The 25,331-nt window shown below is 37.9% G+C and overlaps 2 long non-coding RNA genes across 4 annotated transcripts in view; one reads left to right on the forward strand and one right to left on the reverse strand.

Moving 5' to 3' along the window:
• The window catches only part of LOC141945854 (uncharacterized), a 156,858-nt gene that overhangs the window by 25,869 nt on the left and 105,658 nt on the right, over positions 1-25,331 (forward strand). For all 3 annotated transcript variants that reach the window (XR_012629643.1, XR_012629645.1, XR_012629644.1), the window contains exon 3: positions 24,711-24,775. This is a non-coding gene — a long non-coding RNA (uncharacterized LOC141945854). The remainder of the gene's footprint in view (positions 1-24,710; positions 24,776-25,331) is intronic.
• LOC141945855 (uncharacterized) overlaps positions 1-25,331 on the reverse strand; it is a 60,020-nt gene that overhangs the window by 9,607 nt on the left and 25,082 nt on the right. The gene's annotated exons all lie outside the window — the stretch shown is intronic.

The raw sequence follows: 25,331 nt of genomic DNA on the forward strand, positions 1-25,331 counted from the left end.
TTCCTCACGCAATACAAGCAAAGCTGGCAACAGGACTTCTTGGTGGTATACGTGCATATAAAGTAGAAGTTTTGCCAACACAGCTATGGTGGAATGAAGGAAGGGGAAAAAATAGTCCTTGATATAGCTGTGACACAAAAATTTTCCCATGTAGGCCAAGTCCTAGAAAGAAACTGCACTTGTGCAAAAATATGACCTAAAAAGACAAAGGGTGGATTGTGTCACATTTATCTGCACGAAATGAAGCAAAAAACCCATACAGTGGGCAAAAGACAGCAGGAGTGCCTCTAATAGCTCACTTTTATGCCTGTTAGGGGTGTGGATTAGGACCACCCTTAAAAGGACAAGGACAGTCCCATGGGACTAATTGATAATTAAAAGTAAAATGATGTATTATTTTTATTCCTATTATTTGGTCCTCCCAGAGAACAAGCTTTAATAAATACATGATAAAAAACTTCTTTGAGAATTCTGTATAAAGTATTCAGCAGTGGGACTCACATAAGAGCCACTATTGTAGTACTAAAATATCACATCATCTTAACTTTTTTTAGCAGAAGACATTAAAAATACCATTAACTAATGGTATCATTACATAGAATTTGTTAATCCATTTGTTTCACTTTACAGCTGTAATAGGAAGCTGTGCATGTTTTTAATAAGTACTGATAATATTCTATCAGTTTGAAGAGCTACACATTGAATTAATACAGAGAACTGGTTCAGTCTCAAAATGATACAACATGTCAAGATATAAGGATCATTTCATTCCTTAAAAATGAAAAGACGACATGATTTAAAATACTGTGCTTTGCTTGCGTGCACAAGATTCCTATAATCGGTCATCCAAACTAAACTATACTATTTAGGAGGTATTTGAAAGGAGACAAGCTGAAAACCTGCATTAAAAACCCATTAAAAAAGGTTAAGAATAGAAAGCATCTTAATTTTTATGCATATATGTTGTTTGCTGGTTTTTGTTTAGTGCCACTTAATAAACCAATTTACTAAGCAACATACTGCAAAACAGTTTTAATGCTAGTAACATTGCTAGTTACAAGCTAGTAATATTAGCTGAAGAAATGCACAAGTGATCACTGAGGAAATGACCATTACATAATTGAGAATAATAAAGCCAACTAGAAGATATGGGGTACACAACACTAGTATACAAAACTGGATTCTCCTGCATGTAAATGTATGCTGAAGGATATTCAAAGCAACATGCAACGGAGTTATCATTTTACTACCATGATGCGCTGGTGAAAATGATGGTAGAATATGCGGTGCTGGACATTCAGGCCCTAAATTTCTCTCCAGTATGTTGTCAATTTGAATTTGGCTCCGGTTTGTAATAACTAGTGAAAAAAAAAATTACTTTCGCACTTGTTAACCAGCATGGAATAAGTTGGTGGTTACTGCATTGTAGATGTAAGGTTGTATTTGAAATCTAGAATGCTTTTAAAAGTCAGTGTAAAGGACACAGGTTGAAGCAATAATTATATTACGTGAAGAGTTTATATTATTATAAAAAAGCACTAAGAATGCATAGGAATTAATATAATCTAGATATGTAGAGTTCAGTCTGTAACATCAATACAGTGACAAAACCCAGTGAAATATGCCACAAACATGTATTTAGTGGCATGGAAGCATTAGTTCAATAACGGTACCAAGGCAACAGAGACCTTATGAACATAGCAAAAACCTCCTGACAGCTGATTTTCCTTTTGGCCATTTGGCATGTAAAGCATAGTGGGTTTATGCACCAATGCAGTGACAAATTGGTGCCTGGTTTATGATTCACATCACTTCTTCGAACCAGCTTTTCTTGATGAGTAATCTACATTGCCACTGTTTGGGTCATGTAGAAGAAAACCCTAATGCTGTAGCTGACACCTTTATTTTCATCCCAGCTGATTGTAGAGCTTCTAATTTAGAGAGACAAAAGGTTATTGTGCATAGTAGCAAGGTGAGCAGTACCAGATCTGCAAACTCAAATCTAAGGAAATGAGAAAACGCTTTTTTATACTCACTGTATATAAACATATGAAATACATGTATAGCTCATCAGTGAGCAAAATTAGTCTCTCTCATTTTCTCACCTGCAGACTTAACAGTGACATAAGCATGGACTTCAACACACAGTCTTTCAGCTTTAGTTTTCTCACGTTGAAAAAGAGAGAAATTCAGACTGAATTAAAAATACACCCTTTGTGAAATCTGTATTATAAGAACATATAAAATTACACAAAAGTTTGTTATTGCACTCTTAGCTTTAAAGTTTCCCTTCAAAGTTTTCTTTCTCCTACACAGTAATCATAGATACACCAGGCAAGCACAAGGAAACTTGCAGCAAATTTAAGGCACGCTGAAGACAATACAAGTTAGAACAAAACTCATGTTTTTTGTAGTTTTAGTGAACCATTACCATAAGGTCAATTAGTTAATTTTGAATTTTTATTTTAGAAAAATCTCTTAGAAATGGCCTACCTATGCTCCTTCGTTCTCTTCCTTTTTTCCCTTCCTTCTGAATGCCATTTCTTATGCCAGAGGAAAAAAAAAAAATCCATTTATTATTGCATCTTCATACATACAGAAGATGATCAAAGCACATACATGATGACCCATTTCTTAGCTGTTGACAGTGCAGTTGGAAAACACTGGGAACACTTTTTTGATACTATTTGAATTATAAAAGTGTTTCGAACACATAAACTTGAAAAGACTGATTGGCTTCAATGGATGAGCCATAGCTACCTTAAAAACATTTCTGATCTTGTATGGACAATTCCCTAGCTCTTAATTTTAATGTGAAGTTCTATTTTGAAAAGCAATCATCAAAGCAACATCTTTGTCCTCAAATAAGTTTTATTTATGCGTGTAATGCATGCTCCTTTTAGTAGCTCAGTTAACTTTCGGTCTTGTATAATACTCAGAGGGAGCTTGAGTATTCAGGGTCTGAGATCATGACTGCATTCTTAACAGAATCCCAGTGGAAAGATCATATAGCATCTGGCCCTTATGAATCAACATAGGGTGGGTGCTGGGAAGGAAAGGGTAGTCCTTTGTTCCCATCTACTTTTTCATTGGAACAATCATAACATACGTAGTGACCAGAATCAATTCCTCCTAGCTTCACCTGCAGCAGGTAATGCGGTGACATGGGCTTTTCGGTTTCAACCACTCTAGTAAACTAGACAAATGCAAAAGCAATGACTCATTAAGTGACATCTGAGGTCCTGGGAGTCCTTGGGGAAGAGTGCCTGAGCCACCAGAGTTAATTCTGCATGAAGTTCCCGAGGTAGCACAACTCCTCTGTATCCCTTCCTATCGCCTGCCAAGGAGGCACTGCACCTTTATGGGACCATCCAGCCTATAACCCAACCAGAAACAGTCCAGACTTGCAGATGCTAGTGCATTTAACTTCGGTCGGGATATACAGAAGTCGTCCTCTTGTAAATGAAAAACATTTTGACTAAAAGCTGTCAAATTGCAGCAAATAGTGAAGTCCACAGGGCTTTTTTCAGTGTCATTTGGTAGAGGGAAAGAAAAAAGCCTTCAAGGAGAGTATATGAGTCATAGGATTGGGTTTCCAGAGGGCTCTTTGGGATTCTTCTAGACCAAGAGGTTTTCTAACACTCAGAGCAGGGGCTGTGTGAAATTCAGCAATTTTGACTGTCATGCTATTTTTCAGTTCCAGCTTTCATCACTTTGTGCCTTTTGGGTCCAACTTTGCCTCCACTTAAGTGGTTGTCAATGTAGAATAAATCACATGAAGAATACTTAGGGCCATGCTCTTTGCCCAGCCCACATAGTAGAGGAAGGAACTAAATCCTCAGAAATAAAGGGGTATACTCTCCTCCTCAGTATGGCTATTGAAATCCTGGAGAACAAACTGATAAGCTGAAGATGAGAAATAGTTGTTTTCTCTAGCATAGTACTCCATTCAAATCTGTGAGGACTCGCAGTCCTCTGCTGCTTTTTAGAATAGCAGGAAAAAATCTGCTGTGTCTTCTGAGCACAATACATGAGTAGAAGAGAGTAAAAAATGAATGTATTGCACAATGCATGAGTAGCTTCAGTACAAATTAATATATTGTGATGGGTTTAGGGGACAGAGGGGTGTCCAGAGTTGGACCTGGAACAGTCAAGCCAGTGATTCATGGCTTTCAGTAGTGAGGCCAATGATTCTTGAATTCCAGCCTCTGCAACTATGCCTTGCCATTCATTCTTTTTCAGATGCAAAATATTGCATTCTTTTGCGAAGGGACACATGCTAAAGGACTTTGGGACTAGCTAACAAACTGGAAATTTAAGGCCTGCTTTTTTACATTTTAGGGCAGGAGATAAACTGGGTTCTTGATGTACATTTTTAAAGAAGAAAAAAATAGTGGCCTGATTCTGACTTAGATGCTTGCACAGGGAAGCTCACGTAAGTCTGAAGACTCTACAGAGGAGCCAGCTTCACAGTAGGAAAAGCTTATTTTGTTATTATTAGCAGCCTGAGGTGTGCTGATTAGTTTACTCCTGGTATTCTGCCATCTCTTTTAACATGCATTGCCACAAAATGACTCATGAGAAGGGGTTTTTGAATGGAGCTCAGTCATTTTGGCACAGATTCCAACTCTGATCATAGGGAAACCATTTACTTTTCCAATTACGTGGTCAAGGCACAACCTCAAGTACTGCACAGTCTTCTCTTCCCATGTTAACCTAGCAGGAATGACCAACTAATAAACAGAAGAAAGTAAGTGTTTGGTGAACTTTATAGTCAGAAACTGTACACAGAGTCTTCAGGCAGTCAATTTCCCTTCATTAATTTCATGCTACTCTTGAAGACTCTTCATGGAATCAGTTTTCAGAAATGTATTTCGACACCAATACTACAGGTATAAAAACTATAATTCTTCTCTTCAACAGTCAATGTTAGAAGTGACATGTAAGTGAGCTGTCAGCTCCAATACTTCAACTGGAGAAGGTTTAAATCAACTCTCTGGTGGAAAAAAATCTGATGTAAAGTTGAGCTACACCTTAGCTAGACAAACCTCATTAAAGCACAAACCTTAAACAAACACAAGGCTTTACTGTCACCTACACATTTGTTCTGCCTATCTAATCCACACAATGGTCTGTTCACCATGAACTCTTCTCCCTGTGGGAAATGAGAGTGATTTTCACATTTTTTAACTTCAAAACATTGCTTTCCTCCCCTCTTTCCCCCTTAATTCCTCTCTCCCTCTGATCACAGAAATCCTCTCAGTAACTCTTACTCAACACTGGAAGGCATTCCAGCGTTTCAGCGTATCACAGATCCTCACATCCATTACTGTTTACAGAACTGTATCCCACAGTTAGGCAGTATTGGGCTGATCCTCGAGTCATTGAAGTTGGAAGAGATTTTGCCACAGACAATAATGAGCATAGGATGAGGTCCATGCAGCAAATTTTGTATTACATCCAGGTGTATTTTTATGTAAAAGGTATTTTTCACTTAATGTAAATGACAGGGCTTCAGTATCCAATGGGTATATTTCTAACTCCAGGCAAAAAGCGTTTTCATTTACTATACTTTTGGTTCAAGTGCACAAAATGAAGTGGAGTAGTTAAAAACAGGCAAGTAATGTACCTGATGATTTACCATATTTTATTTATACTATTATATAGCTATTAGATGTAATATTGTCTGCTCCTGTCACTCTCTGCAATGTGCTTGATGATTCAGGGAATAAATAAAACCTGGGGTTAGCAAATAAATGAGAGCAGAATTGGCAGCACACCAAGTCTGCTTTATTTGACTGAGAGAGAGATGTGTTACATGGCCTGTTTGTTTAAATTATGCCAAGAGCTGAGATACACCAGGTGTTGTAGACCATGGAGTAGAAGCCTTTAAAATGTTTGCAAAAACCAGATACTGGTTTGCCAGAATACAACACCAGACGGTTTACACTGGGAAGTTGAAAGAATGAGACTCTGTGCTACTATTTTCCTATCATTTTTATTAATTAAAGTTACAGAAGTGTCACATGTGTACTAACAGTGACTATCCAGTCCCTCTGTGTCTGTCTCTATGATGGAATCTGTAGTATATGTAATTCTATAAAATTATTTTAATTATTATTCTAGTGTTTCTGAAATACTATAAAACAGTTAATACAGATGAAACCATGCCATCTTTATTCAACTAAACTTCCCTTAAATTCAGTACATGGGAGCTGGATCTGAGAGATTTAATCTCTCAAGCGTTTTCCCCCCACTACCTCTTCAATCAGAGGTGGCTAGAGAGAGTGCATTAAAACCAAGGAGATCCTGATCTGTTCTTTCGGAATGGGTATGGAAATACACAGCTCCAGTGCCACAAAGAGACCTTAGTAAAGAGCATCGAGTATAAATGATGCTTAAAATTGTTAACTTTTGCTTATGATCATACAGAGGATGAGTTCAGGCATTTACTGCAGAGGTGGCTGGGCCACCAGCTTTGTGCTGGCCACCAGCTGTTTGTGCTGCTCTCCACAGCTTCCTGCAGAGCCAGCGGAGTGGGGCAGATGAGTGATCCTCACCCACTTCATTGCAAAGTCAGCCAAGGCAGTTTAACCTACCACAGAAGAATGCTTGAAGTAATCCACTTAACTTTGCACTGCTGTGGGGCCCATAACCTTTGGCAAGGGAAGAGGTAAAACCAGCAGGAATTTTGTCTAAAGCTAGTAAAGCAGTTTCTGCAGTGAACATCTGACCACAGCCTGAATTTGGTTCAAAACTTGCAGGGGGGTGGGGTGGGGAGGGGAAGAGAGAAAGAAAGTGTGTGTGTGTGAGAAACGAGGACAGAGGGAGAAAGAAACGAGAGAGAGAAGCAGAGAAGGACTACTCGTTCCCTCTTTAACTGTATGATCTGTTACCAGCCCTCTGAGCAAAACATATCTGTCTACCAACAAAATAAAGGCTAATGCATGTGAGCCTTCTTTAAGTTTCACCCAGTCATTTATTTGTTTTAGTGATTTTCTTCCCTGCCTTGAATAGAAAAAGATTACTTTTTAAAAATCAACTGCAGCAGCGGTGACATGAGTTATCTTCCAACCAAAGTACATTGTCTAGGATTCAGTTATCTCAGAGACTGCCTTTTTCTCTGTATCTTCTAGTGGTTATAACTTACAACTGCCTGGAGTGCTTTTATTGTCTGGTTCAAACATCTTGATGGACAAAACATTCCTACTGACTCTCTCTGGAACTCTCTCTCTCTTGAAGTCTGCCAAAGCCTGAGCTTCAGCATGCACAAAACACACTGCAAGTAAAGTCTGCTTAATCTCACTTTGCATTTAGCAAGAGGATATTGGGATAGTCCCAGAAAAATGATGAGATATTTGTGTTGATCTAATGAAGAACATAACAATGCCGTGCTTATGTGGAAGTGTGTATTTGTGTACACTGGTTAGCGTGGCTGAGTTGGGATAAATAAAGAAAGGAGATCCCTAGGATAAATTCCTAATTCCAGCAAAATTAGAGGTAAAACTACAACTGACTGTAGTGGGACCAGCATTTTGTCTCTGTTTTTTTGGCTCAGTAGTTTATCCATTAGCATATCTGCATCTGATCAGTTCTCTATATAAGCAACATGGAGATTGCTTTTGTACAAAGAAATACACACATTTTTTAATATAACTTCAAAAGTTTCTTGACAAGAAAGTCAAGAATCCACTCATTCTCCATTAATATGAGCAGAAGTATTAGAACACAGGATGGATTATATGTATGAAAATAAACTACTGCTTATCTCTACTGCTGAAGTTTTTTAAAACGGTTTTTAATGGTCTTACAAGCAAAATAGACTCAATAGGTCTGATCTGTCAATATGTTACTCCATTTATGATGTCAGTATGACTCCATTGATTTTTGTGCTATTATGGCAGTGTAAAAATGAAATAACACAGTGTTGAATCAAACCTATTCGAAGACTGACTGATGGTCCTGTTCAGAAATCAGATGAATTAAGAAAAGCAAAATATGTTGAGAGGAGGTGATGTTCCAGCTGTGCTGTAGTGGGAGGAAGGATCACACACTATAACAAATAAGATGGTTTCAATGATAAAACACATGTTTCACAGTGGAGAAATTATGTGAAATGTCAGGACTATATATGATTTGTTTAAAAGCCTCATCATTGTCTAAAAATAGCCTCTAGCTTGTGTTTTTCCTCTTTGAGAACTACACCGATCTTCAATTCTGCATCTCTATTTCTTCACAGAATAAAGTTTGCTAAGTATGGGTTGCACAGGCAATAAGATTTGTTGCTTTGGGACTTGGGACAAAATCTAATTTTAGTAGGCTCTATGCTTCTACTTACAGTTGTGAGGCAGAATATCAAATGAGCTGTTTAGCTGTGTTAGAGCCACACGTTTGCACTGGTTACAAGGTTCATTTTCATAATTCTTTAAATGACTGGCCTTCACCCTAACATAAAAGCAAGCCTTATTCCATTAAGACCTCAGTTCACCCAAGTTACTAAAAAATGGGCCCTCTGTATATTCTGAAGTTTAGTTCACATTAGCCAGCTGCTTGGTTAGGGTAATTTAAACCAAAACAAGACTATTGCTTTTCTTTAAATAGGTGCTGTAGGCCACAGTATGTTGTGGGCTTAAACTGCGTTATATCACTTTAAAACATAAGCCTCAAACATGAGAAAAACGTGTGTGATAAAATAAGACCAACATTGTTTTTGACCTAGTTTGAACAAAGGTGCAGAAAATCAATGAGCCCCGGAGCAGCCTAAATGCTTTGTTAGCCTTTTACTACAACATTATATATTACATGCAAATAATGGCACAAATTTAATGCTACTATTCATGTCAAGTGATTTCTTTGAATCTATATTTTATATTTTACAGATCTTGAACAGTAACATTTTTCTTTTTAGTGCAAAGTTGCTCAAGGTTCACTGGAGACTCTTTTAAATTGCTGCTTTCAGAGAAATAACAATGTAAAATGACATTATGATGTATAGCACCCTTCTGAAAACTTGAACCAGTGCAGCAGCAAGCCACTAAAACCTCTGGGAATGAAGCAATCTCCAGAGCACTATTGTCCAATTGTCCTAACTGGATCATTTTTAATTAGTTGCAATTAATTTCAAGTGACAGCACACTGAACTATCAAATCAGAAAGCACACAAAAACACACTGGAATTTGGAAATGATCATTGTTAGATAGCTTCTCTATTACAGAAGAGAACTGGATCTGAATATTACCTGCTTTAATCTATATAATTTTTCATTAATTTGTTTCTATAATAAAGATAAGACATGTAATGACGTTGCTAAGGTAGTGACAGAGCTTTAGCATTGAGCCAGCTAACATGCATCAGGCTAACAAGTAGTCCCTACCCTTTTTCTATTGGTGAGATTGTCTCTGTTATGGCTAAAATGGTTTAGGATTATGGAGACAAAAGGCTACAAATTATCTGCATTTTTGTCCCATCCTGTCCCAATGGGTTGGTTATTCCTGCAGGGGACTCAAAAGACCTAAGTTGAGACACAGTCCTTATCTGTAGATTTCAAGAGAAACTGAGATTTACCCCTCTGTGAAGGTATGTTAGAAATCTTGCATTTGTCAGTGCTAGAGGCATCCAAACAGAGGGATTTTGCTACCAAGACATGAAACAGTACCTATGACCACCCAAGTCTCCAGGCAACGCTAGCCCTGCAGCAGTTACTCTATCCATGACTGCTCTGGCATGAGTAACCTGTACCCAATTCAGCACGGCTTGGGGGTGAGGAACTGCTGGTTCTTCTCCTTTCTGATCAGTGCATTAGAAAGTTCACACAGAGGTTTGCTGTATCCTAAGGCTAGAAGCAATACATACCAGAGAAGTGGCTGTCTTTCCTTCTGTGTCTCCTTAGCACCATCAATTGGCACCAGTGTGCCTTAGAGATATAGACAGAAGTGCTATAGATCATACATATCACACCACAGATAGGTCACTGAATTTAGAATACTGAATTATGCTGTTAAGTGTTTCGATTTTGTAGATATTGTCAGGCCATATCGATGACAAATTAAAATGCTACATCATCTAATCTTGACACCACTAGAGGAAAAATATGTCTATGAGGTTAAATGGGACCAAATTTTCAATAAAGTTATTTTAATGACAAGATATACCTCTAAAATTCAAAGTGCAAAACAGATGTTCTCAAATGAACTTAATATGAATGAAAGAAGCTAAATCATCATTTGTAGAAACTGAAATTCTAGACTGACATCACAATAGACAGGGGAGGACACAGTGCTCACTATTCTGTGTGCCAGAGCCCTTCTGTCACACCCAAAAGGAAAAATGTCCTCCAAGGAGCTGGTGTGTGCCCATTCAGTCCTTACTAACTGTGCTGAACTTGCCAGAAGGAGTCTGGGTGGTATTGTGAGGTACTTGTTCCCTTCTCTGCCAGTTCCTCAGCACATGAACTAAAATAACTAACCTGCTTCACAAACCAGTTTTCAGATGACAACTACTGATATTGTCAGACCATACATACAGCAGAGAGGTGGTGTAATGTGGTCTTTGTGTAGTCTCCTCTCTTATAAACACCATATTATTCTGTCTCTCTGTGATTACTTTGCAATTTCACATATTGTTACTCATCAGATTTTTACAATTTGGGAATTTGATCATGAAGATGACTGAGTTGGGGGAATGGGAACTGTCTGAAATAATAATAATACTTTTCTGAGCATTAACATATTCATGTGATAGGTGGGTCAGTCAGCCATATTTTTTCCAGGAAAATACAGCTGGAGGAGCAGTTATAATTTCACCACCATTTGCAAAAAAATGCAAAATAGGAATCTATGTAATTCTCAGAAAGAAACTTGCACTCCCTCAAACAAGGCCTCTGTCTTTGAATCATGTTTATATACCGAGAATGTTTAGTTAGCCTTATGAAGTCAAGGAATCTACTAATCAAATGATTTCATGCTGGCAAATATGATAACTAAAAATACAAAAGTTCTTCCATGAAGATCAGCTTCTTCTTAGACCCTGTATCTATCTGAAATGCTTTACTTTCTCAGCTGAAAATGTCTAAATTTGTTCATGTAACAAAGGCAAAATGTTTGGAATGATTGAATAAAGTTAGCTCATGCATTTTTAAATATGATTTACTCAAAGGAACTCGATGGTTCTGTCTTATTTAGAGCCCCCAAAGATCAAGTTTATTATATTACAGCGTCCTGCTCCTCCACCTGCAATCAGCTTCCACTACGCCAGCTGCAGCAAGCACACATGGCAAGAGGCAGTCTCATGGGACCTTATGCTAGGAGTAGGAAAGATTTATAAATGATACAGTAAAAATCAAAGCACAGCGAAGTGAAGCCTCAGTACAGAAGTCCCATGAAAAGTCAGAATCTGATCCAGAATAAAATTCTGGTATTTTGGTACCCTATCCAGGGTCCTCATTATTGGACAAATTGATCTTTAATGAGAAACTAGACAGAATTGGACTAGGCTCCTTTTTACAGCACAACCTATCTAATTTCTGCTGTGTCAAAATGTCAAAAATGATTTAATTTCTTTCTTTCTTTCTTTTCTTTTAATACTTTCGAGGTCCTTTTTTCCTTAGAGGGACAGAATTTATCTATAGCTGAGAACCAATGCAAACTGCAATAGGACTGAGGACCATCTGTCACTAGAACACAACTTACAGCAAGATAGAGGGAAAAAAAATGCAGAACTATTTCTTTTTAGTAATGCACCCATACATGATTTTCTTATTACACACTAGATTGCCCCAAATTACCGATGTGTTAGTATAAAAGATAATATAACCTGCCTGTACTTCTAAGTGCTGGCTAGTGCATGGGTTTCTTTTTTTTTCCTCCTTTTTAGTTACTTGGCTTAATCAACAAGATTCAAAATAACAACATGACCTTTGATGCTATTCTATGATTCACAATATTCAAGGAGCATCTATTTTTGTTTGTATAATATCACAGCATAAATGGTGTCGTCTTTTAACAGAGTGTGACAGGAGCTTAATTCCTGGTGCCTATGAATCAGGTCAAGAGCTCTGTCGATGACAGTGAGTTAAAGATTTACAGTAGACCAGACAAACTATAAAAACCTATGGTAGGGATTATGAGTTATCAAGATGTGCTGAGCTGGCACATGCTGCTAAGTCTGTGGTCAGCATTATCCAGAGGGAAGCTACAGTGCCACAGCTGCACAGCACTCTATTACTACCAGTTAGCATCAGAGAGAGTATCAGCAATGGAAAGACTTTAAAAGGGTTTGAAGGCAGGAGGATGAAGAAGGGAAATCAGGAGGAAAATGCATGACAAACAGTAACATCTCCAGGACTGGCAACTCGTAAATCCAAAGGTTGCTAGCAAACAAACTGTATGTTCAGCACTTTAACAAAACCATTCAAGGAAATAACGTCAACATCAAATTGAAAGCTTTCTATTCCCTTGTTCTGGCAGGATGCATGAGGAAAGCAATAACTGTGGGAGGCTGCAGTTTTTCATGCAGTGATTCTTTGTTCATTGCACATATCATCAACTGATTATTTGCAATGGAGGAATGTGCCAGGTAGGAAAAGGGTTTCCTGTTCTGTCATGCTTTTCCTTGAACTCTATTAATTCCTTTCTTGATTTTTAATATATATAAACACATTGCTTATGGCTCTATGTACTCTTGCATCAATAAAAGCATAGGGGCAAACCAGCTTTTCTGAATCACTGGCTCTTCACGGACTACAATGGAGTTCACTGATTCATATAGCTACAGGTTAAGTCTAAGTTCTACTTGCTCCAGATTGACTAGAGATCCCAAACGAGAGTCAGTCTGAGAACTGAGGTATATTTAACAATGATTTGCTGTGCTTCCAGCTGTTTTCAGACTTCCTCACTGCAATATGTATGGGACTTACTAAGTTCTTACATGTTCAGTTATTTCACTTTTCACGTAGGTGATGGGCCTTTAGGACAGACTAAGAAAATCATGGCCACTATAACAACGTTTGAGTTTCTCTAGATGTTCTCCTCTCCACAGAATTTAGAAGAGAATGAGAAGCTGGAGGTATGATATTTATTCCTGCCATCACAGCTTGTAGTTTGGGGCACCAGTGTTCTGTTTTTCTTTCAATGGCGTGTGCAGGGAAGTTGGTAATACTGAAAGAGGTACAGAAAGTCACAGGAACATACTGGTTTTGCCAGAGGAAAATAAAAATGTAGTCATACTTCTTTAGAACATTTGCCCTGTCAGCAATCATCTTCAGGAACATTCCCCCATCCATTCAAATTCCATTTTATCTGAATTGAGGTTGGTCCAACTTGCCTTTTAGCCTCCCAAGTGCTCTGGTTCTACAAGAGCAAAGAGATTAAACCTTCCAGTGTGATAGGACAGAGAGACAGCTGAGTGCCATTTGCACATTAGTGAGTCCACTTATGGTCTCAGACATTCTCACATACATATCAAATAAAAGAGCTGCACAGAATGCCATCCTGTAGAGTTTCCCATAACAAAGAGCCTACTAAAAAAATCACCCCATTGCATTCTTTAAGATTTATTGGAAGGAAAAGAATTGACTCAGCAAAGATCAACCATACCATTCCTACCAGATACCCAGGCAAGCCAAGAACATCTTGTAATTAATTGTACAAAAAGCAGCTGAAAGATACAACCATTATGTGTTTTGGTCCAAAATAAGCAAAGTATACATAATTTCCTGAAATAATTAAATGAACTGCATGCACTTGTACCTTGCAGCAAAAGCCCTTCTTCCTCAATTTCCGAGTTTGATCTCTGTCAGGCTTCACACAACATTGATATGAGGCAGTTGTACCAGCTGTTATCCATTCCAGAAGATGGATTTTAAAATGTGTCCTGATGACCTGCTAGAGGTAACCCATGTCTTATCCTTCTATAGAAAAGTGCTGAAAACTCAGTCAGTGAACCACTGCCTTTTTTTCAGCCACACTGGGCAACAACTATCTTTCTGTCTATAGAAAAAAATAACTGATAGGTATCTCCAAATTCCATACACAATAAAAAAAGAAACACCCAACAACTTTCATATATATGTCTCCCCTAAAAACACTCCCACTTTCTCAGAATCTGCCTGTTAAATTGTAATATTATGATCTGCAAAGTGCACTGAAAGTTACCTACCACATGGAAAAGTGAGCTAACTACACGTCTGCAAGCAAGATGCACAGTGCCCTGGCAGCAGTGATTCCAGTATCAAGGAACCCATTAATAGAAGACAGCCATATAGCAAGTGGTTTTATTTACCCCCTTCCAACTTTTTCAACATGCAGGAGCTCCTTGAACTCAATGGCTACTAAACCAAAGGCCATGTCAAATGCAGGCACTCCATGAACAGACTTTTTTCCCCCAGTTTAAACAGCGATGCTACTATTAACATACTGGGTTGTGGCCAAGTCAGCACTTGTACTGAAAAGCAAGGTTAGTGCTCACAGATGATCATTACTGGCTATGAATAGATAATAGGTTACTATTTTTAGATTGAGCTATGCCATAAAAGCTGTAGTACTCTCCCTGAGATAGCCTAAGCAGAAAGTTTAGCAAGCCATCCTTCTGTTAGAATTTCCTGTTTTCAAGCTATGAATGAATGTTGGACAGATGTTTTCTCATGAAAAGCAAGTCCCCATTCTAGGATACAATGAATTCTATAATAGGAATGTGTTTTTTTATATTTGAATAACTGATTTATGTTGGTGACCTGAAAGGCATTATAATACATGGCAGAAAAGAGAACTAACTCGTCAACAGCGCAATGAATGTATGACACTTCAGATACTAATAATGGCAGTATGTAAGTGAAGTAAAATGGTTCTTCATGAAATATAAGTTTTTTTAAACCCTTACTTACCAAAGTAATTGCAGTTAGTCAGGCTGAAGGAAGAAATTTTAAATCCTACAGTTTGGTGGCACCACATGGGTGGGAAAGTGGGAGAGAGTGGATTTTAAGACCGGGCACTTCAAAGCTGACTAAGAAATAGCAGTAGGCTTTATATTTGAGACATAAGTAAGAATTTAATTTTGAAAGCTTTACTATGCCATCTTTGCACATCATATTAGACCCTACAATTACAGGGGACATAGTGTTTTTCACCTTTGGGACACACACTTCATCATGAAGTGTATGATTCAGGAACAGCCACTGAGTTTGATTTCTGCTCACTGTGCAACATGTAACCTACACCCCACATCCCTCTCATGCCTTTTTTGCCAGAAGAGCCACAGAGGCTGCACAGCGCTAATGCATGCTTCTGACTGAACTGCAAACATTAAGCAATGTTTTTTCTGCAGTTGCTGTGGGCTCAGAGTGGCAGGTGCAAGATGGAGGAGATTGAATTGTGGGAGGAGCAAGGGTATAAAGGTATAGCCAAAAGGCTAGTTTCAGAGGGGCAGGAGGAGCTTATTCCTGCAGTTCACGTCCTGGAAATCAAGCCTAATATTTGGTCTCATCTCCTCCCTTGTCAGCAGCTGTCTGTGAAACTCCTTTCTAAAAGCTAATATAGAGAGAGGATAACAGCCCTTCTTTGGCAACCACTTGATAATTTAAATGCTAGAATTCTGTGCATTGATCTAGTAATCTAAAATTCCTTGAAGATAAACTAACAGTTACGCTGTAAGTATTGCTTCTTTTAAATGTCGAAAAATAAAGTCATCTTTTAGTAGTTCTAAGTCTGTCAATCAAGATTTAGGTAATGAGAACCAAACTAGCCACACAGCCTTATTTTGGTTCCTTTGCCACGTACACCATGAAACATGCCATTTATTCCATAAAACTAACTGCTGTAGTCAGAGCACAGGTTGGATTCTGTGCCCAGGACAGTGCAGTCAATGAACCCAGTGTGTGGTAGGATTCTTACCTCATCTCTTCCACTAGTTAAAACACATGAAAAAAGCAGTTATGGCTGAAACTACTGAATGCCACTGTTAAGAACTGGAGCTTATCATTCTTCTGCCAAAGAATTTTTATATGATGTTGAACAAGCCACTTTAAAACTTTAAGAGAGAGTCACCAGCTATGTTATTCCTTAAGCTTCAAGTGATCAACATGAAACACTGTCCAGTTCAAACTGTACTTGGTATTGACTGGAGCTTCACTTTGAATTTTAGATCATTTTTGTAAAAAGCCAAATACTGAGGGAAATCCAAACTGTAGATGTCTCAACATGGACACCTTGGACAATTCTACCCTTTTTTTTTTTTTTTTTGGCTATGCCAGCACTCTGTGTGTATAAAATAAGAAAACAAATGAGAATGGTGAAAAAGATAATTCAGTGATAGTTTTGGAACAGAGTTGGCTCCATACAGTGAATGTAAAATTTTAAGAGGTAAACACATGTCTTTCTTACTGAGTAGTCAGAGTCTGATGGAAATAACATAGGATCCTAGTAAGGACTAACCATAACATACAGTTTTGGTTTGTTGGGGGAGGAGAGAAGAGCATTTTAGATGCTCTGTCTCCTGAGAAGTAGTTTATTTAGAGAACCTAGAGAGAACACCTCTAGAGAAGTATACAGAAGTACAAAGGAGGTAGGAGCTCCCAATAAACCTTCTGTATTCTGTCGTGGCACTTTTTGATTCAAGACTTAAGCTGGTTTAGTAGTAGTCAATTAGTGGTTGAACTTGGTCTTGCAAAGATATTTCATTGTTTGTGGAAAGTATCTGTATAAGGAGAGAGGGGAATCAAGGTCGTCAGCGTGTTACGCACCAAGCTCTGGGATAAAAGCAACGATCAACTTCTTGTGGGGGAGATGTTTTGTGATTCTGAGCTGTAGCATCACAGTGTGATATGGCAAACTCACACAAACTGCCACCACATCTAGCTGCCATGCTGGGAAGTGTTTGTGGAGAGGAGCAGAACAGGCGTGGCCTCTCTGTTTTGGGCTCTACAATTAGGTATTGCTAGTCTAACTGCAAAACAGCAGAATTTCTGACCTGCCAGTCAGCCAAAGGGAAAACAGAAACACAGGCAGAAGCCAGCATAAATACAGTTGCCAAGAGAGATGTGCTGCTCGTATGAGAGGAGAAATATGAAGAGATCAGTCTACTTTATACCTGGAAGTGGAATATCTTCATTCTTCCCTGTAACAGTTATCTGGCAGGCAGACAGAGACAGTTCAGCAGCTTCCAAACACAAAGACACCAGACATGAGTTCACCAGAACTCAAGTTGAGGAGAGGCAGGTTTAACTAGGACTTAGATGAGAGACATAAATCACAAATCCAACCAGGCAGAGGAAGTGGCACTTGCAATTCACTTGAAATTGGTTTTGAAATAAATGTCTTATGGTACTGCACAGCTCCATGCAGCACTGTTGGTAGAGGGTTTTTAAGGCTGCAGTCCAATTGTCTTGTGATCATTACAGGTAATCTGGCATTTTGAAAAGGAGAAAGAAAGGTGATTATACACAGCCAACTAGAAAGCCCTGGCATTTAGATAGTTAACTTCCCAGCTGTTTAATTAAACGTCGTATTATTCCCCATGTTAGGTTCCCAGATCTGTATGGCTGGTCCTTTACATTTTACTTCAGGCTTTGGGGTTTGAAGTGAAGATACTACCTTTGTAATGCAAAACATACATGTTTAGAACAGAAACGTCTTTATGCTTATGCACACATAATGATTAAAGTTCTACATAGGCTTTTGGAGGTTTGTAAATACTTCCCTTTAAACCTGCTGATCTAAATGAATCTAATGATACCCATCCCTACTGTTAATGTTTGATCTTTCATACATCATATATCTGATATATATGATATACACAAACAGCAATATAAGGCCTGCCATGTAGATAGAGAAATGTTAAAAATGTTTACTTCAAAATAAGTGTTGGAAAAAATAACATAATCGGGATTATTTCCTTGTCATCTCGTTTGCAGGACCAGTGTTAGGCACACTGTATTTGCTACTATTTGCAGGGCTATATTTAGTTACAAAAAGACATTTTCCATCTGCCATTCAACAAACATCAGTTTCTCACTCATTTTTATAATCTGTTTATCAAAAGATATTATAGAGTCTTGGTTTCCTCTCTGTGTTGCCATATTCCCTGTGCACTGGAACTTTTACAACAGACTGTGCTTTCTCTTGCAATATGAAAGAAAAAAGAAAAAGAAAAAAAGATGTTCACTTTGGCTCGTCTGCTATGTTAATCACAACTGCTTGCAAAGGATTACTTTATGACCGCTACTTTAGTGTTTTTGAAAGCTTTATAAATTTTTTTAATGCTATATAAGCATGCTTTTGGATAGCCTGTCAGTCAATACACTAGAGCTTTGAAAGGATTTTAATCTAGTAGATGCTGATTATATATCTAGTGCTTTACATTACATAATTACAGACAGCTTCCTTCATCCCAGAAGCACAGCCACCTCTAGCTGGAAACACCAGCAGCTGGTTTTCAATTGGAAAGGACACTGCAAAACCATTTTGGTCAAAATATGACATTGCAGCAGCAGGAAAATCCTCTGTTGAAACTATTTGGAAAATTCAGATGAGCATCTCCAAACTGGAATACAGCACAGTGTAACAAATAATAGCCTTGTCAAAATACTTGGCTGGTGTAAGTCACTGTCACTCCAGTTCTTTCAAAATAGCAATGCTGATTTACATCATATGGTGAACCGGGCCCTCTTTCTCAATTTAGGATCATTAGAAAGTTGGCACATCCAGCAGCACAGACACCCTCCCTACTACTGGGACACAGGCTCAGGGAGATGTCTGCCTCCTGCACCACAAGGCTCCTCCTTACAGTTTTTCCCCTGATGTCTGTCATCCAAATATTGATCCACTGCTCAATTCACGAAGTCTGACAAGATTGCAACTTTTGCTGGTATGACAGAGTGGTTTAATTGCAATATTATTTTTATAAACTGCACAAACATTAGCTATGCATTTTGTAAAAAAGGTTTAAAAATCTCAAAGTTGTCTTTTAAGGTTAAAGGGACAACTTCATCCTCTCTCTAAAAGAGGAGCAGGTAGATAAAAAATTCAATAGTTTTATGAGAGGCAAGTGAAATTTATTACATGAGAAGGGCCTGAGAGGCTTGGGATTGTAGATGGTATTGATATATGCCTTCCAGGAGCTTAACTAAAATGTTATTTTGTATCTGCCATAAAATATAAGAAAATATTGATGGCTTTTTTTAAACTTGTTGTCAGCAGGGTATAATCAAAAAAGGAGAGGATGAAATAAAACATGGAAGATCTTTCTTCCTTTGCTGAAGGGAACTTGCATACCTTTATTTTTAGAGATTAAAATCTAATGTAATGCTTATTTGGTTAACTGGGCTTCAGCTTGTGGTTTGGTTTCAGCATTTTTTTGCTCACTTTAGTCTTACAGGGATTGTCTGTGTGACTGTAATGTCTTTTGAAGGGACAAATTGGCGAGCACAACTATTAGCTGGGTGACATCAAAGAGCATTAATCTTTTGTTCTATAGCAAGGCCAAGACCACATTAGTGCATTTCACCCAGTCATTATTAAGACTGTAGCCCAAGGGTGTAATAAATGTTTTATGGCATGCAAACCAAGGTAATGGAATGCAAATTCCATAATACATCCATACATTTATTTTCTAATAGAGTAAATGATGATGTATTTTATTCAAGAAGAGCTGCTGAACGACAGCACAAGTTCAGAAATTCAGAACTGATGATAAATATAGCCCTTACTTGGTTTGGGACAGCTATGTGAAACAAGAAGAAAAAGAGGTCTGTTCTGTTCGAAATTACCCAGTAAAAAAAGCTTTAAGAGCAAACACTTTCATCTTATTCTTTAATGTAAATCTCTTTTTGGGAAGGTGGATGTGGTTATCTTACATTTTTATTTCTAATTACATTTCCCTCTTTGAATACTAATGGATTATTTTGCTTATATTTGCCTTAGAAATATATGGGAACATTAATGTGTGAGATTTTATAGGTATCAGGGAAGGCATTTTCCCAGCAGAACTTAAGTTATGCTTTATTATGTTATATTCAAAATCTGATGGATTAAGAATTATTCCTGAGGTACAGCAGTTTAAGTAACCTAAATAATAATATAAACATATGTCAATGTTCTTGCTACGTTAACCTATCAAACTACACCGTAAATGTTCCAGTAGTCACAGTGCTGGTTGACTGGATTAGTGTGTGAAATCTCTGTAAGCCATTTTATCTGCCCCTAAGAAATGTTTTCATTTCATTCTTACCTTATTTCCTGATGATGCACAGTGCTTTTGATCCCACCTAATAGACAGTTTCATGTTCATTCATTGCTGTGTTCCTCAGATAGAAATACAGTAACTGAGAGAGTAAATTGTATTACAGAGTATAGCCCAAGTACACACTCAGGACTGATAAGTAAGTTCTAAGACTATAAAAACCCTCATAACTAACTAAGGAGAATGGACAGGGAAAGGTTCTCAGTGACTGCTGCACACCAAGGTCTGGATCTTGCACAGCCAGAACAATACAGCAACCCATGGCAGGAAAACAAAACTGGTTGAATTCTGTTCTCTCAATCCTTATTCTCCAGGGTCGTATCTTTCTCGTGTCCTTCATCAGGCAAAAGATTTTTCTCTGCAGTGTAAATGTTAATGACAAGGACATCAAAGCGTTCTAGCCCCTCACATTATTTTTCACTGAAGCAAGTTGTCTCAGTGACCTTGGATCATCTGTAGGATCCGGTTCCGAGCCACATTCCTGGCTGAAAGCATTTATAGTCTGCTTCAAAGCATACAGGAATTACTGGAAAGATTCCCACTGACTCCACTGGTCTTTGGATCAGGCCTTTTATAGAAATACAGTATTTAGTATGTCCCTTCTTGTGTTTTCTATCCTTGAATGAAAGTTTATAAGAGAATAACTCAATGGGACAAGTTCATCTCTAGCATTGCTGGAGTTGCCCGTAACTACATCTGGCATCTGGGAGCCTCATTCTGTATATGGAAGCAGTCCCTTTATGTCTCAGTGCTCCTGATGGCTAGGGCATGCAAGCACTATTTCCGTGGTGACTGAGTATTTCCAGGTGAGGGGAAACTTTTTCTGCCAAAGGGAAAGAAAGAGAACGTCAGTTTAAAGGCATCCTTGAGTAACACTGGTTTTGATTAAGAAAGCACAACTAGTTGCTATGCTGTGGTTCCTGCTGTGGTTGGCAGAATCTCACTGAGGTGGTAGTGCCCTTCTTTAGGCTTTGTGGTCCAGAAGTTCGAGCATGGAGTGATGAAAACAAAGACAGGCAAAACCAGACAGAAAATATTCTGAACAAAGCAAGCCATTGCACTTAATTTCAATAGAACAACAGAGGAAAAACCTGCTGCTCAGACATACAGCCTGGGGTGTTGCTGAAATATGACTCTTTTAGCACACTAGGCAGTCAGACCTATTACTTTACAGTAGAGAAGGAAGCCAAAATGAGGAAGAAAGGCATATGCTGTAGTGTATATCTCTTACCTAATTGTGACAAATATGCCCCCAAGAGAAGACATGCAGTTGTTCTTAACTTTGGGAAGTGCAAGAAAGAAAGAAGAGAAAATTTCTTCTCACAGAGATGTAATATTCTGGACCCACTAGTTCCAACTATGATAACAACCTCTGAATACAAGCCCAGTATTAGTCTGATGTTTCTTTACAAGTTTAGTAAATGTAGAAACCCGCCTAAATTATGCCTGTGTCCTACCTCCTAGGCAGAAAGCTCAGGGTTGATAAAGTATGAGATTACCTGGAATACCTGACTGTAGCCCTTGCTCACTCTGCTTTCAGGATTCAGGGACCCTCTTCTTGCAGTCTAGGATTGGAAGAAGTATGTTGGATCTCATAGTATTGCACCATGAAGTTTCACTGAGCATCAGGGGCTACTGGAAATTTTTAGCTGCAGTGTCCTCTGACTTGGCAAGACTTTAATTTCTCCTTATATTTTACTCATAAGAATCATAAAATTATGCAGAGTAACTGCATAATAGTTTGAGTCTACAAGTACTGATATAGATGCTCCACTTTATGTAACTGAGCAGTTCCTTTGACTATTTTTGCTGAGATGGGACCAGAACTACCAGGCTTAGACAGTTTGTGAGTATTAGTAATCTAGGTTTGGCTAGTAAATTAAATAACTTCAGTAACAAGAAGGCTAAAAGCTATAATGAAAAAAAAAAAATCAATATTCACCTGGCATTTAATATCCAAATTGAACAGTTAAAATAGTCTTTGGCATGATGTAAGCACTCACTATCGCAACAGAGGATTTATTGAATATCTGATATGGGGTGATGGCCTTTGGAGACAGCTGTTAGAAAGCACTTAAATTTACTGCCCACTTTTGTGAGATTTTTTAAATAATTGTTGTAAAACATGATGCTAACTTAGCAGTTATAAACCCATCTACCATATAAATTAACTAAGGGGAGGAATCTCCTTTGTATATCAATGAAAAAGGTTTTTATTTAATCTTTTGAACATACTGTTTTTCTTAAAAAATATGAAGCAGATCGAGATAAATTTTATTGCACTAATTTTTTTTACTTGTAATTTAAAAAAAAAAAAAAAAAAGAGGCTCGGCTCGGACAATACTGAAAAATAGCAAGAACCCTGCTCCCAACTTACCCTGGTTTTTTTCCAACTAAAAAATTAAGATGTGACCATCCTAAGAAGTCCTTTGGTTTATTTGTATTTTACTAGGGAATTTCATCTGCAAACACTGACTATATTAATCATTACTTCATCAGCTCATTCCAATGACAGTTAGCATTAACCTCTGCTAAGTGATATGCTAAACTTGCAGTTTTTTAAGTGTCAAAACTAAAATGAAGTTCACTTGTCGGAGTGCTCCCTCCCCCCACTTTATTCTGGGAATGAGAGCTCTTTCATTTTCTATTTCCTTATGAATGATTAAGGTGAACTTGTTCAAGTTAATGCTTAATTCTTAATCAGCTATTAAAGAGCCTAAAAGATAAAAGGAAAATGCACAGAAGTTTATGCATTTCTCCAGATTGCGAGAGGTTTATTCCATTTTGTTTGAAAGCTATAGAGGTTAATTAACTTCTCTAAATCATTAGTGCAAACAATTCCAGTTTGAGTTTAGATTGTTTTCTTTTAGTGGTAGTGTGGATTTTAGAAAAAAAGGCAGGATAGTTATGAATAGCCTACAACCCAAATGTCTCAAAGTAGTACAAACGTGTACATATAGACTAATCTCATAAACTGTTACAGCAAGACCTAGGTTAAGATTTGAATAATCAGCTGTGAATTTGGGTGTTCCTTTCTGAGAGAAAAGCAGCTCAGCAGTTTCTGCTTTATGATGTCTTCAGTTAGCCATCCAGAGTAATTAATAAATTATTAAAATCACAGCTACTTGGTGTCATTTCGAACCTATTCCCAATAAAACAAATAGCAAAGATCCTCTTACTGTTGTGGTTTGCAATAAGACTCCCTGGTACCCTTCACATCACCACCCCAAAAATTCATTCAGGAATGTGGATCCCATCTTAGCTGAATTGCAGCTTCCCTCATTTACCACCACAAACAATTTGCAATTTATTAGGTGTGTATCATTTACTCATATGAGCGTAGCTGTTGAAGCTAGAGGGAACAACAGTCAACGGTGTTCTTCCATGTACTGCTCCACTTCCCTTTTCCCTGCATCTGAGCAAAACTCAGGAGCTGACACAGATATTGAGGAGGTAACATGAAGGCAGAAAGGTGAAAAGACACCATACTAAGGAAAGGACACTATTGCTAATGGCAAATCAGTAGGATGTGGTTGTTATTTTTATGGGTTTATTGAAGCAAAATTTAACTTGTGTTTACAGTGAAGTAGTGTAACATGTCAGGGTTTGTTAGAGTCAGGGTCTTAAAAACCATGTACTAGAACTTTCTAGCAAATCACTGTATAAAAAGAGATTATACTGTTTAGGATTTCTCCTTGCATTGATTTGCTCAATTCTTAACAGTATGAATACACTATATAACCCTTAAAATGCTAATGAATTATTCTGAGTCAGGTTCTTTCTATCAGCCTGAATATATAGTAATGTACAAAGGTGGAATGGGAAAGACATGCTTTACAGTTTTCCTTTCAGCTAATTGCTTGCCTGTAAAATGAAGACACCACTGAGTCTGGGCAAAGACCTTTTATATAGTGGTATATTAAGGGACAGCGAATGATTCAGCACATTTCCTGTATGCTGCTTCATTCCCTATATAAGATAGAGAAGTTCAAGTGGCTCCAGACATTTTAAATGCTTTTGTTTTGCCAGAAGATCTCTCTCTGCCATTCTCTTGGCAGGTTAGGAACAGGGGCTTTTTGACTCGCTTTACAGCCTTGGGATATTTTCTTGAAATTTTTGTTTTATCATCATATTAATTTGTTCTAGAAAAAGACTAAAACAGAAATTACAGTTACAATTTAAAATCCATCTGGTAGAACAGAGTGATGTGGACAGTGGTGGCTCACCTGTCACTTCTATCACTGCAAGTAAGAAAGTTAAGATCCATTTTTCAAGTCAATTCATTTCTCTGTACAATCCCAGAGAAGAGCTACTCTTGTATCTTTAAGCAACAATCAAATGATCTGACTTAGGTCTACAACAGAGAAGCAAATAAAAAGACAAGGGAAAAGAGACTGTAGAACAACACAGATTAATTTTGTTACCTGTTATTCATAGGACCAATTTCCTGATTTATGATACAGGTTATTTATCATTACAGTAAATCATCAACCATCCAGTACGGTGAGGATCGGCAAAAAGGAGAAACAATTTTGAGATAGACAGGTAAGTAAAAGTTTGACTACAAATGCTAACTGAGATGTTCCAGTAGTCAGTAATTCTGCATTCATTCAGTAATTTGGCTGAGAGCATCATATTCCTCAGATCACAAGGTGTGAACTCCATTAATTTGATAATTGTGCGATATTTCTGAATTTATTCCAGATTTCCAATCCCAAGCACTTTAATCTCCAAAAGCCTCATTTAGTTCTGTGCAATACAGGTGGGTGAGGATGGGGGTGGGGAAAAGTACTTTTCCAGATCATATTACTACTTGAAGGAGAAGGGGAGAAAGAGTTTCTCTTACTAGAGATGGTGCCTGAGACTGCAGAGTGGACTTCTAAATTATTCCACACTCAACTGATTTGCACCCAACATTCTGTTGAAATTGATTTCAATCCAAATCTTTGCTGCACTGATGGTTGGCTTGAGAGAGAAGAGAACTAAACATGATGAACTATCACCAGGCCAAAGCTGTAATTTTGAAGATGCCCTTACACAAAGTCCCAGAGTAGCTGGATACAGTGGCCATAAATGCAGCTGATGACATTGAAGTTAACAA

This window comes from Strix uralensis, chromosome 7 (assembly GCF_047716275.1).
Source record: "Strix uralensis isolate ZFMK-TIS-50842 chromosome 7, bStrUra1, whole genome shotgun sequence".
Lineage (NCBI taxonomy): Eukaryota > Metazoa > Chordata > Aves > Strigiformes > Strigidae > Strix > Strix uralensis.